General features: G+C 45.6%; 1 non-coding gene across 1 annotated transcript; it reads right to left on the bottom strand.

The window, feature by feature from the left end:
* Window positions 1-221: 221 nt before the first annotated feature.
* Window positions 222-314, bottom strand: TRNAI-UAU. Its single transcript is given in 2 exon segments — window positions 222-257; window positions 277-314. It is a non-coding gene; the product is annotated as a tRNA-Ile (tRNA).
* Window positions 315-10,916: the final 10,602 nt, after the last annotated feature.

The following is a 10,916-nucleotide window of genomic DNA, read 5'->3' on the forward strand; positions in this document are numbered from 1 at the left end:
GGTAAACGTCCGGGTTCGGGCAGCTGGATGGTTCGCAGGGGCAACAAGTAGCTTGGAAAGCGAGTAAGAGGAGCGGATACGAGCGGCTTCCTGCCTGCAGCGGAGCAGAAGACGCACGCAGGGTAGTCAGAGACAGGAACTGAGGAGTGTAAAGAGAGTTTGATTCGTTTCTTTGAGCACGGAGGTAAAAGTGGGGAACGTGCGGGTATCCAAAAGGGTCATGCTCCAGGTGAGGCTCGAACTCACAACCTCGGCATTGCTCTGCATGTACTGCTGTATAAGTACCGCGCGCTAACCGATTGCGCCACTGGAGCTTCGCTTACCCCGCCTCGCGATGGCTCTATCAGGGTTTACTCAGGCCCCGTGCGGGCCTCTGCGGAGCATGCGCGCCTTCGGCTCGCGGCACGGCGGGAACTAGCCGGGGCCCACAGACCCCGCAGCTTCCGGTCCGGCAGCTCCGGGCCAAGTGAAGGCGGGGAGGCTGCGGAAGTCTCCGTCTGGAATGGCGGGGTCGTTTGTCAGGGCCTTGTAAAGAGCTCAGCCCGCCTCCCTGAGCAGCGCGGGAGGAGGAGCCCTGGCCGCTGCGGTCTTAAAACCACCTCCGCGTCCTGGGTGTGGAGCTCCGCCTGCCGGGAGCAGACCCCGCGAGGAGCCGGTCTCACACGGGAGACAGGCTGCGGCCGGTGGGCGGGCCTTGTTGCGAGGGATGGAGCGGGGCGGCCTGGGCTCCGGGGCCGTAGACGTCCCGGACGACTGTCCCTGCCCCGTGCTCCAGCCTGCCTGGTGAGCAGGAAGACCCCACCCCCTAACCTGCGCTCCCTGGAAGTCGGTGGGAGCCGGGAAACCCGCGAACGAGCGAAGTCGGCAACCGCCGGTTGAGGCTCCAGAGTGCCGGGGCCGAAGTGGCCTTCGAGCTTCCAACACGGGACTGGGCGGGGATTTTACCGTCAGACCCTTGTTGTGTCCCGAAGGCTTTCTACTGCCCCCTACTCTGTTCTGAGTGGGGTGCTCGGGCACTCAGGCTGAAGAAGTGTCCCCGAAATCGTATCAAGCCACTGGCGTTCCGGGGACACGATGATAGCCCGAGTCTTCAAGAGGCTGCAGGCTAGGGTCCCACGTCTTTTGTTGGGCCACACAATGTATGTTTTGTTTAAAGCGAGTTCCTAATATGTAAAATCAAGAGGTCTCATACAAATATCTATATATCCATTTCTTTTTTGAAAGCGGAAAGTGTAAACCATACCCAGGACTGAATTATGACTGTCCCGCCCCCTATGCACTTCGTCTTTGTGGGCCCCTTTCTGCATAAAAAAAAATAATAAAATTTTAAAAATTATGTTTTGCTGCTATAAAACACAAATATAATCCAGGCTGTGTTTATCGTTACATTTATTATATTTTTTCTGATCTCAAAAATTTTTTAATGTAAACATTCTGGAGAGTTCTAGGCACTGTGTCTGTTATCCTCTAGTGGGGACCTCTGGGAGTTTATCAGCAGCCTCCTCCACTAAGTCCCCCGACCCCTTCCCTCTCGGATTCCTTTCATCGATTGTCTCCTGCGCCTCTGTTGGCATGTTGGTCACCCTGTTTGATGATCTCTGCTTTCCTGGGAGAGCCAGGACAACAAACAAGAGAACACTATGTCAATAAATTTCAGAACCATCACGAGCAAGGGATGGGGGCAGAATAATGATCATGCATAATCACCGTGATGAAGGGAAGGTAAGTGTTAAGTTGCTCAGTCTTGTCGGACTCTTTGCGACTCTATGGACGGGCTCACCAGACTCTTCTGTCTTTGGGATTCTTCAGGCAGGAATACTGGAGCCGGTTGCCATTTCCTCCTCCAGGAGATCTTCCCAACCCAGGGATTGAACCCCTACATTGCCGGCGGGAACCTTTACCGTCTGAGCCGCCAGGGAAGCTCAATCACCTTGATGGTGATGACCGTCATTAACAGGTTGTGTTTGGGTGATGAAGTCAAGAGTAGGACTGTAGAAAAGCCTTGAAATTGGAGCAGAAGAGACTGGAATGATCAGGCAAAGGCCGAGGTGACAGACACAGGCTCTGTGTAAGGGAGGGGCCTCTGAAGGGGGTGTTTTCAGGAAGGTCAATGCTTTGTGCACACTGTGTTATGCACCCAGGGAAAGGAGAGGAGTAAGCCTCTCCAGATGGTTTGTGAACGATGGGAGATACGCATCCAGAGCTCAGGAAGGATGGTCAACACCCCTGCAAGATCCCTTCAGGTACCAGGCTGATGGTGGAGGCAGAGCTGTTTACAAAATGCCAGGATTAGGGCTCCTTGGAGCCCACTCTGCCGGGTCCTTGGTAAATCAAGGACAGCAGAGAGTGAGCCTTTGAAATAAGTCCCTCCTAAAACACGGAACAAACTCTAAAGGTAAAGGCATAATTTGCCCACAGGTGGGAATAATTTTTCCCCTAAATTGAAAGGGGTTAATTTCCTGAAAGACAAGAAATTAAGTTATGGACTCAAACACAGCATCTTCTCAGATCCAGTAGCATTTGCAGAGTCTGCTCGTCCTTGCTCCTAGCTCCTCAGGTGGAATATTTCTGGTGAACTATAAGGAGCAAAGATAGCCCCTGGTGGTCCAACTTCCCTTTTCACGCTTCACTTTCAGATCTTGTAATGGTTCAAGCAGATACTGCTTTGTATGACACCCTTTACAGTTTTGGTTCAGCAGATATTAACTGACTGTATTGCACAGGAACGGAAGGCAACACCTAATACAGCCTTTTAGAACTAAAATAGTTTAATCCCCAAGGAAATTGGGGCTCTAACGGAGGAAGCTGGTGAGGGCAGTGCTAAACCTAGAGAGGGTAGTGTCAGAACCTCTGCTACTGGAGAGTTTTCAGCAAGAAGAAGTATCCTGAGACCTTCAAACCACTTAACCTCAGACACACCCATCCTGAAGAGCACTGAGCTAAGAATCTGAGTCTGGCCCTCCCTGGCTGTGCGACTTTAAGTAAATCTCTTACCCTTTCTGGGCCTCAGTTTCCTCATTTGTAAACTATGAGATCTAAACCAGAGTTTTCTATCCTATCTTGACTGGAGAATTCCTTTTACCATGTATACTCTTGACAACAGCTTGTGCTGATTTAATCATATAATAATTTGTGTGATGTGTAACAAAGAAGTGATTCTTAAAACTTATTTTAGATATAGGTATGATATTAAAATAAACTTGAGTAATATCCCTAGTATCATAAGACTAGTTTCGACTTCCCATTTACCATGTAATGCAAAATGTTTGATTTACTTTAATTATGTAAGAGAAAAGCATGCTTTGTTAACAGTCTTTAAAAGAGCATATACTGGTCTTGGGACAAATGTATATTAAAATGTATGAAATGTAATGACTCATTGTAGCATCAAAAATAGACACAAACTGCTTTCCTAAATGAATGTTTAGAATTTATGCTTTTTGCACTTTAAAAACTGGTTTATTTTTATTACTTTCATGCTTTTTGTGTCTAAATGATAAGCTAAAACAGAAGGGTTCCGGCTGCTATGTGTAAGCACCATTCTGCAAATAACATGAAGTGGGTATGGCTGGTCTTTATTCCTAATAATGAAAGACCAAATTGGATATAATGATCACTGTATTTTGTCTTCTTGGTTTTTGCCTCTGACATACAAGATAAACATTTTGATTAGCCAAATGCAATTTGCACATCAAGTAAATGAAGATCATCTTGAACTAGATTTGTAGAATTTTCATTTTATGGTCTTCTTTTACTTTATTTCAGCAAACTTTTTATATTTTAAGCCAGCATTCCATTATGGTTGTATATGAAGCAATATATGATTTTAGATAGGTGCTGCAGAGGAGTCAAAACTCACCACTTAGGACCCACGACTGTGGCTGAATCATAAACACACTGGTCTGGTATTCAGGGACCACTGCAGGAGCTGGTCAGCAGGCACCAGATGTTCCCAGAGTGATTTCACGTTCATGGGGCAAGAGGTTGACTAAAGAATTCTTCTATTATTTTTCTAAGTAGAAATAGAGAAGATGCTCTATCACCTGTAACAGTGAGAACCATCTTGAATGTCTTTCAGAACTTTTAGAATTTGGCAATATCTAAAATCCCTTCCAATCCTAATAGTCCATGATCCTTACCAGCACCACATGGAGAAATGATCCTTTATTTGTCCTTTGGAGGAGAAAGATGTGTCGGTCTTATGGCCCAAGCTCTAGGGAAGTGTGATACAGATTTGAACCAATTACATACAGGAGAGGAACATGATAATTTGGGGAAATACAGATTCCCTTGACTCTGGATTGAAGCTGAAATGACATGGTGAGAACCTGTCAGAGGAGAAAAACATTTAAAGACTGATGGCATTTCAGTGTTAGAAAGAGTATGGGGAAATGGACACTGTTCAGTCTTTTTGTTTTTTTAAGACAGTTAAGCAGAATCTATCAAATACATGTCCTTTGACCCAGCAGTTCCACTTCCAGGAATCTCTGCCATAGAGACATTCAAACATGGGAACAAGTATACCATATTTCATCAACTCTAAGTTGCCGTATCCTATAAAATGTACCGTGACTTTATGTGATGTTAAAGAAAAGATGCTGCCATTTTAACAACACTGCTTTCGTGTCAGACTTTTTATTTTGTACGTATTAAAAGAGCTCTTTTAGACAAACCCAGACGTACATTTTAAAATCATATATCACTCTTGAGAACTATTGCTTTCGGCTCAGCTCTTCAGCCTCTTAGTTTCTCCCACCTACAAACCAAACAGTGCTCCATGGAGCAAAGCAGCTCGGGCTGCACTTCTTCCTGAATCGACCCCGCCACACCTGGGCTGTCTTCAAGCAGATTTGTGTGTCTGTATCTATTGTGTTTCTAACTATTACCAGTGGGAATAGTTTGACAGAAAATAGCATGTAAAGAGTTCGTGTGACCACATTTTTATCCTCCAAACAGGGACATTTCTTAGAGTGAAAGGGGGCGCTGTAATAACATCAGCGTGACTGGTGACTGCAGCCAACCACTAGGAGCACAGGGCTGTCCTAACCATAGGCTGCTGTGTACTGCCTGTTGCTAATTCGTGCCTGACTCTTGACAACCCCATGGACTGTAGCCCACCAGGCTCGTCTGTCCATGGGATTTCCCAGGCAAGGATACTGGAGTGGATTGCCATTTCCTTCTCCAGAGGATCTTCCCGACCCAGGGATCAAACCTGCATCTCCTGCTTGGCAGGCAGATTCTTTACCACTGAGCTGCTGCTGCTGCTAAGTTGCTTCAGTTGTGTCTGACTCTGTGCGACCCCATAGGCGGCAGCCCACCAGGCTCCCCCGTCCCTGGGATTCTCCAGGCAAGAACACTGGAGTGGGTTGCCATTGCCTTCTCCAATGCATGAAAGTGAAAAGTGAAAGTGAAGTCGCTCAGTCGTGTCCGACTCTTCTCGACCCCATGGACTGCAGCCCACCAGGCTCCTCCATCCATGGGATTTTCCAGGCAAGAGTACCGGAGTGGGGTGCCATTGCCTGAGCTACCAGGCTATAAACACATAAAACACAAATAGGGAGGATTCCCTATTACATGTCATTTAATTATGAGAACGTAAACAGGGTGTGTGTCAGTTGTTAACTTAGTGCTTCTCTGCTCCAAACACACCATCTCTGCCCTGTAGTCTCACCAGCCACTGTTGTGACCCATCAATGGATGGAAGGTGCCAGAAGAACGCTGAAGGGCCTTCTCTTCCTCCTTCCAGCGCGTTTCTAGCTTCTCCAGCACAGCTGCCAGTGGGCGGCTTCCAGTCAGATTTTGCCATCCTCCCAGCACAGCTTCCTGCTTGCCAACCCCAGCCTGCAGCGCCTCGGCAAACTTCCCTGCCATCCAGTGAGCCCCCACCACGCACCCACCAGAGAGTTCCAAGCCTCAGCCTCGGGTGGAGAGGGAGGGCCCTTTCCAAGTTTATCCTTCCGTGGGTTTTCTCTGTTATCTCTGGAGGTAGAGGCTGCTCCCTTTCTCCGTTATTCCTGTATCCTTTAGGATTCCTTTTACCCCGCTTAGTAGTTAACAGCTCTTTATATTGAATTTACCCTGTTCAAATAACTGCGTCCTGAGTGGGTTCTGGCTGGATCCTAATTATTTCTTTCACTTGTCATATGAGAACAAAATTTTTCAAAGAATATGGAGAACGTGGGGGCAGGTCAGTTAAAAAAATAACAACACACAGTGCTTACCATGTGCCAGGCGGTGTTTAAGAACTTAATAGCTTATCAACCAATTTAATCCTCATGCCAATCCTATGACGTAAGTAGTAGTATTTTATTTTACAGATGAGGAAACTGAGGCACAGTGAGGTTACCTTAGTAAGTGGTAAAACAAGAACTGTATCACTCAGGTGTCCATACCGTCAGCACTCTACAGAGTACAGTGCTCACTGTGCCTTGGAGAAAGAGTCCCATGAGGGGATCACCCTCAAGAGAGGTACCGATCAGGGCTCAGAGAGTCATGGCATGATGGTGGCCAAAGGGTTCTAACTAGAGATATGGGAAATACCAGGTAAAGCTAGGAGCACTAGAGGTGAAAACTGGGATCCAGGTATGCTGGGGCACCCAAATAAATGCCCCCCCTCCAAGCCCTCCTGCCGAGAAGACGAGGAGTTCCTCTGGCAGTTCTGGCAACAGTTGAACCCAGACCTACTGGACCAGGTACAGGATGTCAGGTCTTAGAAGCTAAGCACAGATAATGATGGGGGGCGGGGAGTCTTCCCTTTGAGAGGAGGAAGGGAGAGTCTTAGCAGAGGCAGCTGTGGAACTCTGGGGTTTCAGAACCATTCAGGGATATCCTTAGGTCAAAATTTTGGAGTTTAAGTAGAAAAATCCACCCTGTGAAGTTGAAAAAAGGTAAGGAACTGGGGTAAAACCACCTTTGTGCATATCTCTGTTTAGCCACCAATTGATTGAGTGGCTTCAGTAATATTTCTTTACATGTAAACACCACAGTTGGTTAGCCATTCTCCTATTAATGGACATCTTGGGTTATTTCCTGTTTGGAGCTATTATAAACAAACCTGCTGGGAACACTCTTTTACAAGTCCTTTTCTTTTCTTTTCAGTAAATACAGGAGTGAGATTGCTGGGTCCGAAGATAGATTTTTTGTTTTGTTATTTGGAGGATAATTGCTTTATAATGCTGTGTTGACTTCTGCCATACAACAACATGAGTCAGCCATAGTATACACATGTCCCCTCCCTCTTGAGCCTCCCTCCCACCCCTCGAGCTCTTCACAGAGCACCCGGCTGAACTCCCAGTGAAAGTGAAGTCGCTCAGTCGTGTCCGACTCTTTGTGATCCCATGGACAGTAGCCCACCAGGCTCCGAGATCCATGGGATTTTCTAGGCAAGAATACTGGAGTGGGCTGCCATTTCCTTCTCCAGGGGATCTTCCCAACTCAGGGATCAAACTTGGGTCTTCTGCATTGCAGACAGATGCTTTACCGTCTGAGCCACTAGAGTGATCCACTAGAGTGAACTCCCGGTACTATACAGCAACTCCCCACTATCTGCTTTATACATGGTAGTGTAAACTCTCAATTCATCCCACCCTCTCCTTGCCTCCCTGTTCCACAAGTTCATTCTCTATGCATCTCTATTCCTGCAAATAGGTTCATCAGTATCATTTTTCTGTAAGGTAGATTTTCGTATAGTTTTTTAAAGCATTTTTTAATCATGGTAAAATATACATAACGTAAAATTTGCCATTTTAAACGTTTTAAGTGCACAATTCAGGGAGTTCCCAGGTGGTGCAGTGGTTAGGACTCAGCGCTTTCCCAGCTGTGGTTCAATCCCTAGGGATTGAAGCCGTGCGGTGCAGCCAAAAAGAAAAGTGTACAATTCGATGGCATTAAGTACATTTATATTGTTGTGCAACTATTACCACTGTCCATCTCCAGAACTTTTTCACCATCCCAAACTGAAAATTGATACCAATGAAACAGTAAACTTTCCATCCCCCTTCCCTCGGCTCCTAATAACCTTTATTGTACTCTGTCTTTACAAGTTTCACTATTCTGATCGGTGCTGCTGCTAAATTGCTTAAGTTGTGTCCAACTCTTTGCAACCCCATGGACTATAGCCTGCCAGGCTCCTCTGTCTATAGGATTCTCCAGGCTATTCTAGGTGCCTCGTATAAGTGGAGGAGACGGCGATGGCACCCCACTCCAGTACTCTTGCTTGGAAAATCCCATGGGTGGAGGAGGCTGGTAGGCTGCAGTCCATGGGGTCGAGAAGAGTCAGGCACGACTGAACGACTTCACTTTCATGCATTGGGGAAGGCAATGGAAACCCACTCCAGTGTTCTTGCCTGGAGAATCCCAGGGACGGGGGAGCCTGGTGGGCTGCCGTCTATGGGGTCGCACAGAGTCGGACACGACTGAAGCGACTTAGCAGCAGCAGCATAAAAGTGGAATCATACGCCATTTATCCTGTTGTGTCTGGCTTACTTCAGTTAACATAAAGTTTTCAAGGTTTATCCATGTTGTAGCATGTGTTAAAATTTCATTCTTTTTCCATTGTATAGATATATCACAGTTTGTTTATCCATTCATCAGTCAATAGACAGTCAGATTTCCTCCATCTTTGGGTTATTGTGAATCTTGCTGCTATGAAAGTGGGTACACAAATACCTGCTCAAGGTCCTGCCTTCACTTCTTTTGGATATTATTTACAAATATTTCCTATTTTTGTGGTTTGCCTTTTCACTCTCTTGATAGTGTCCTTTGATGCACAAAAGTGTTTAATTTTGGGGGGCATTCTAATTGCTCTGCATACGTGTCAACACTTAGCATTGGCAATCTTTTTAATTTTAGCCATTCTATTGGGTGTGTAATAGTATTTCATTGTAGATTTAATTTGTGTATCCCTGACGACTAATGGTATAGAGCATTTTTGAAATGCTTATTGGATATTGTGAATCTTTATGAAATGTTTGTTCACATCTTTCACCCATCATTTTGTTGTTTTCGTTTTGTTTTTGTCCTTTTTTGTTTTGGAGGTTTTGATCATTTTTTAAATTAAGTTATAGGAGTGGCTGATATTTCTGTTTCCTCTTCTGTAGGTAGTAAGTATTAATTCCTCCATGACACCGGGGCTGCAAGAAATGCCAAGTTCAGCTACTGTCCACAGTGTCCTGGACTCATAAGAGCCCACATATTTCTACTCCTGTAGAAGGAGTAGAAATCCTTGAGATCCATACTTGGAAGAATGAGGGAGATGCCACAGGATGTTGGGGAATGGGGGAAGAGGGCAGACGGAGTGTCTAACACAGAGTGATTTGAAAGGAGGCATTCTCTGTGGCTCCTGGCAAAGAGGGAAAAGAAGACCGTGTGGAGAATATCATCTCCACAGGAGGAGGGAGGGAGGAAAGGGAGCAGGGAGAGCTCACTGGCTCTCAGTCAGAAGAAGGAAATGTAGCAGCTATATAAGCCAAACTGAAATCTCATAGCAGAGCTGGCCAGTGAATGTCTCCCCAAAGACTTTCCGTCTTTGAGGTGACAAGGAGACATCAACTTCCTTCTAATAAAATTTACTTCCTAATAAAACCAGCTGGTAAAGCATTAATGGAGTTTGCAGAATCCCAGCCCCTGTATTTTAATGCAGAGTATAGAAAGTGAATTTGGGGCTGAGAGACAATAACTGGTTAATACATTCAGTTCAGTTCAGTTCAGTGAGCACGCCAGAGCTCCCTGTCCATCACCAGCTCCTGGAGTTCACTCAAACTCATGTCCATCGAATTGGTGATGCCACGCAGCCATCTCATCCTCTGTTGTCCCCTTCTCCTCCTGCCCCAAATCCCTCCCAGCATCAGAGTCTTTTCCAATGAGTCAACTCTTCGAATGAGGTGGCCAAAGTACTGGAGTTTCAGCTTCAGCATCAGTCCTTCCAATGAACACCCAGGACTGATCTCCTTTAGGATGGACTTGTTGGATCTCCTTGCAGTCCAAGAGACTCTCAAGAGTCTTCTCCAACACCACAGTTCAAAAGCATCAATTCTTCGGTGCTCAGCTTTCTTCACAGTCCAACTCTCACATCCGTACATGACCACTGGAAAAACCATAGCCTTGACTAGACGGACCTTTGCTGGCAACGTAATATCTCTGCTTTTCAATATACTATCTAGGTTGGTCATAACTTTCTTTCCAAGGAGTAAGCGTCTTTTAATTTCATAGCTCCAATCACCATCTGAGTGATTTTGTACCACAAAAAATAAAGTCTGACATTGTTTCCATTGTTTCCCCATCTATTTCCCATGAAGTGATGGGACCAGATGCCATGATCTTCGTTTTCTGAATGTTGAGCTTTAAGCCAACTTTTTCACTCTCCTCTTTCACTTTCATCAAGAGGCTCTTTAGTTCCTCTTCACTTTCTGCCATAAGGGTGGTGTCATCTGCATATCTGAGGTTATTGATATTTCTCCTGGCAATCTTGATTCCAGCTTGTGCTTCTTCCAGCCCAGTGTTTCTCATGATGTACTCTGCATATAAGTTAAATAAGCAGGGTGACAATATACAGCCTTGACGTACTCCTTTTCCTATTTGGAACCAGTCTGTTGTTCCATGTCCAGTTCTAACTGTTGCTTCCTGATCTGCACACAAATTTCTCAAGAAGCAGGTCAGGTGGTCTGGTATTCCCATCTCTTTCAGAATTTTCCACAGTTTATTATGATCCACACAGTCAAGGGCTTTGGCATAGTCAATAAAGCAGAAATAGATGTTTTTCTGGAACTCTTGCTTTTTTGATGATCCAATGGATGTTGGCAATTTGATTTCTGATTCCTCTGCCTTTTCTAAAACCAGCTTGAACATCTGGAAGTTCCCGGTTCACGTACTGCTGAAGCCTGGCTTGGAGAATTTTGAGCATTAATTTAGTAGCGTGT

The sequence above is a fragment of the Bison bison genome, unplaced genomic scaffold (assembly GCF_000754665.1).
Source record: "Bison bison bison isolate TAMUID 2011002044 unplaced genomic scaffold, Bison_UMD1.0 scf7180017864177, whole genome shotgun sequence".
Lineage (NCBI taxonomy): Eukaryota > Metazoa > Chordata > Mammalia > Artiodactyla > Bovidae > Bison > Bison bison.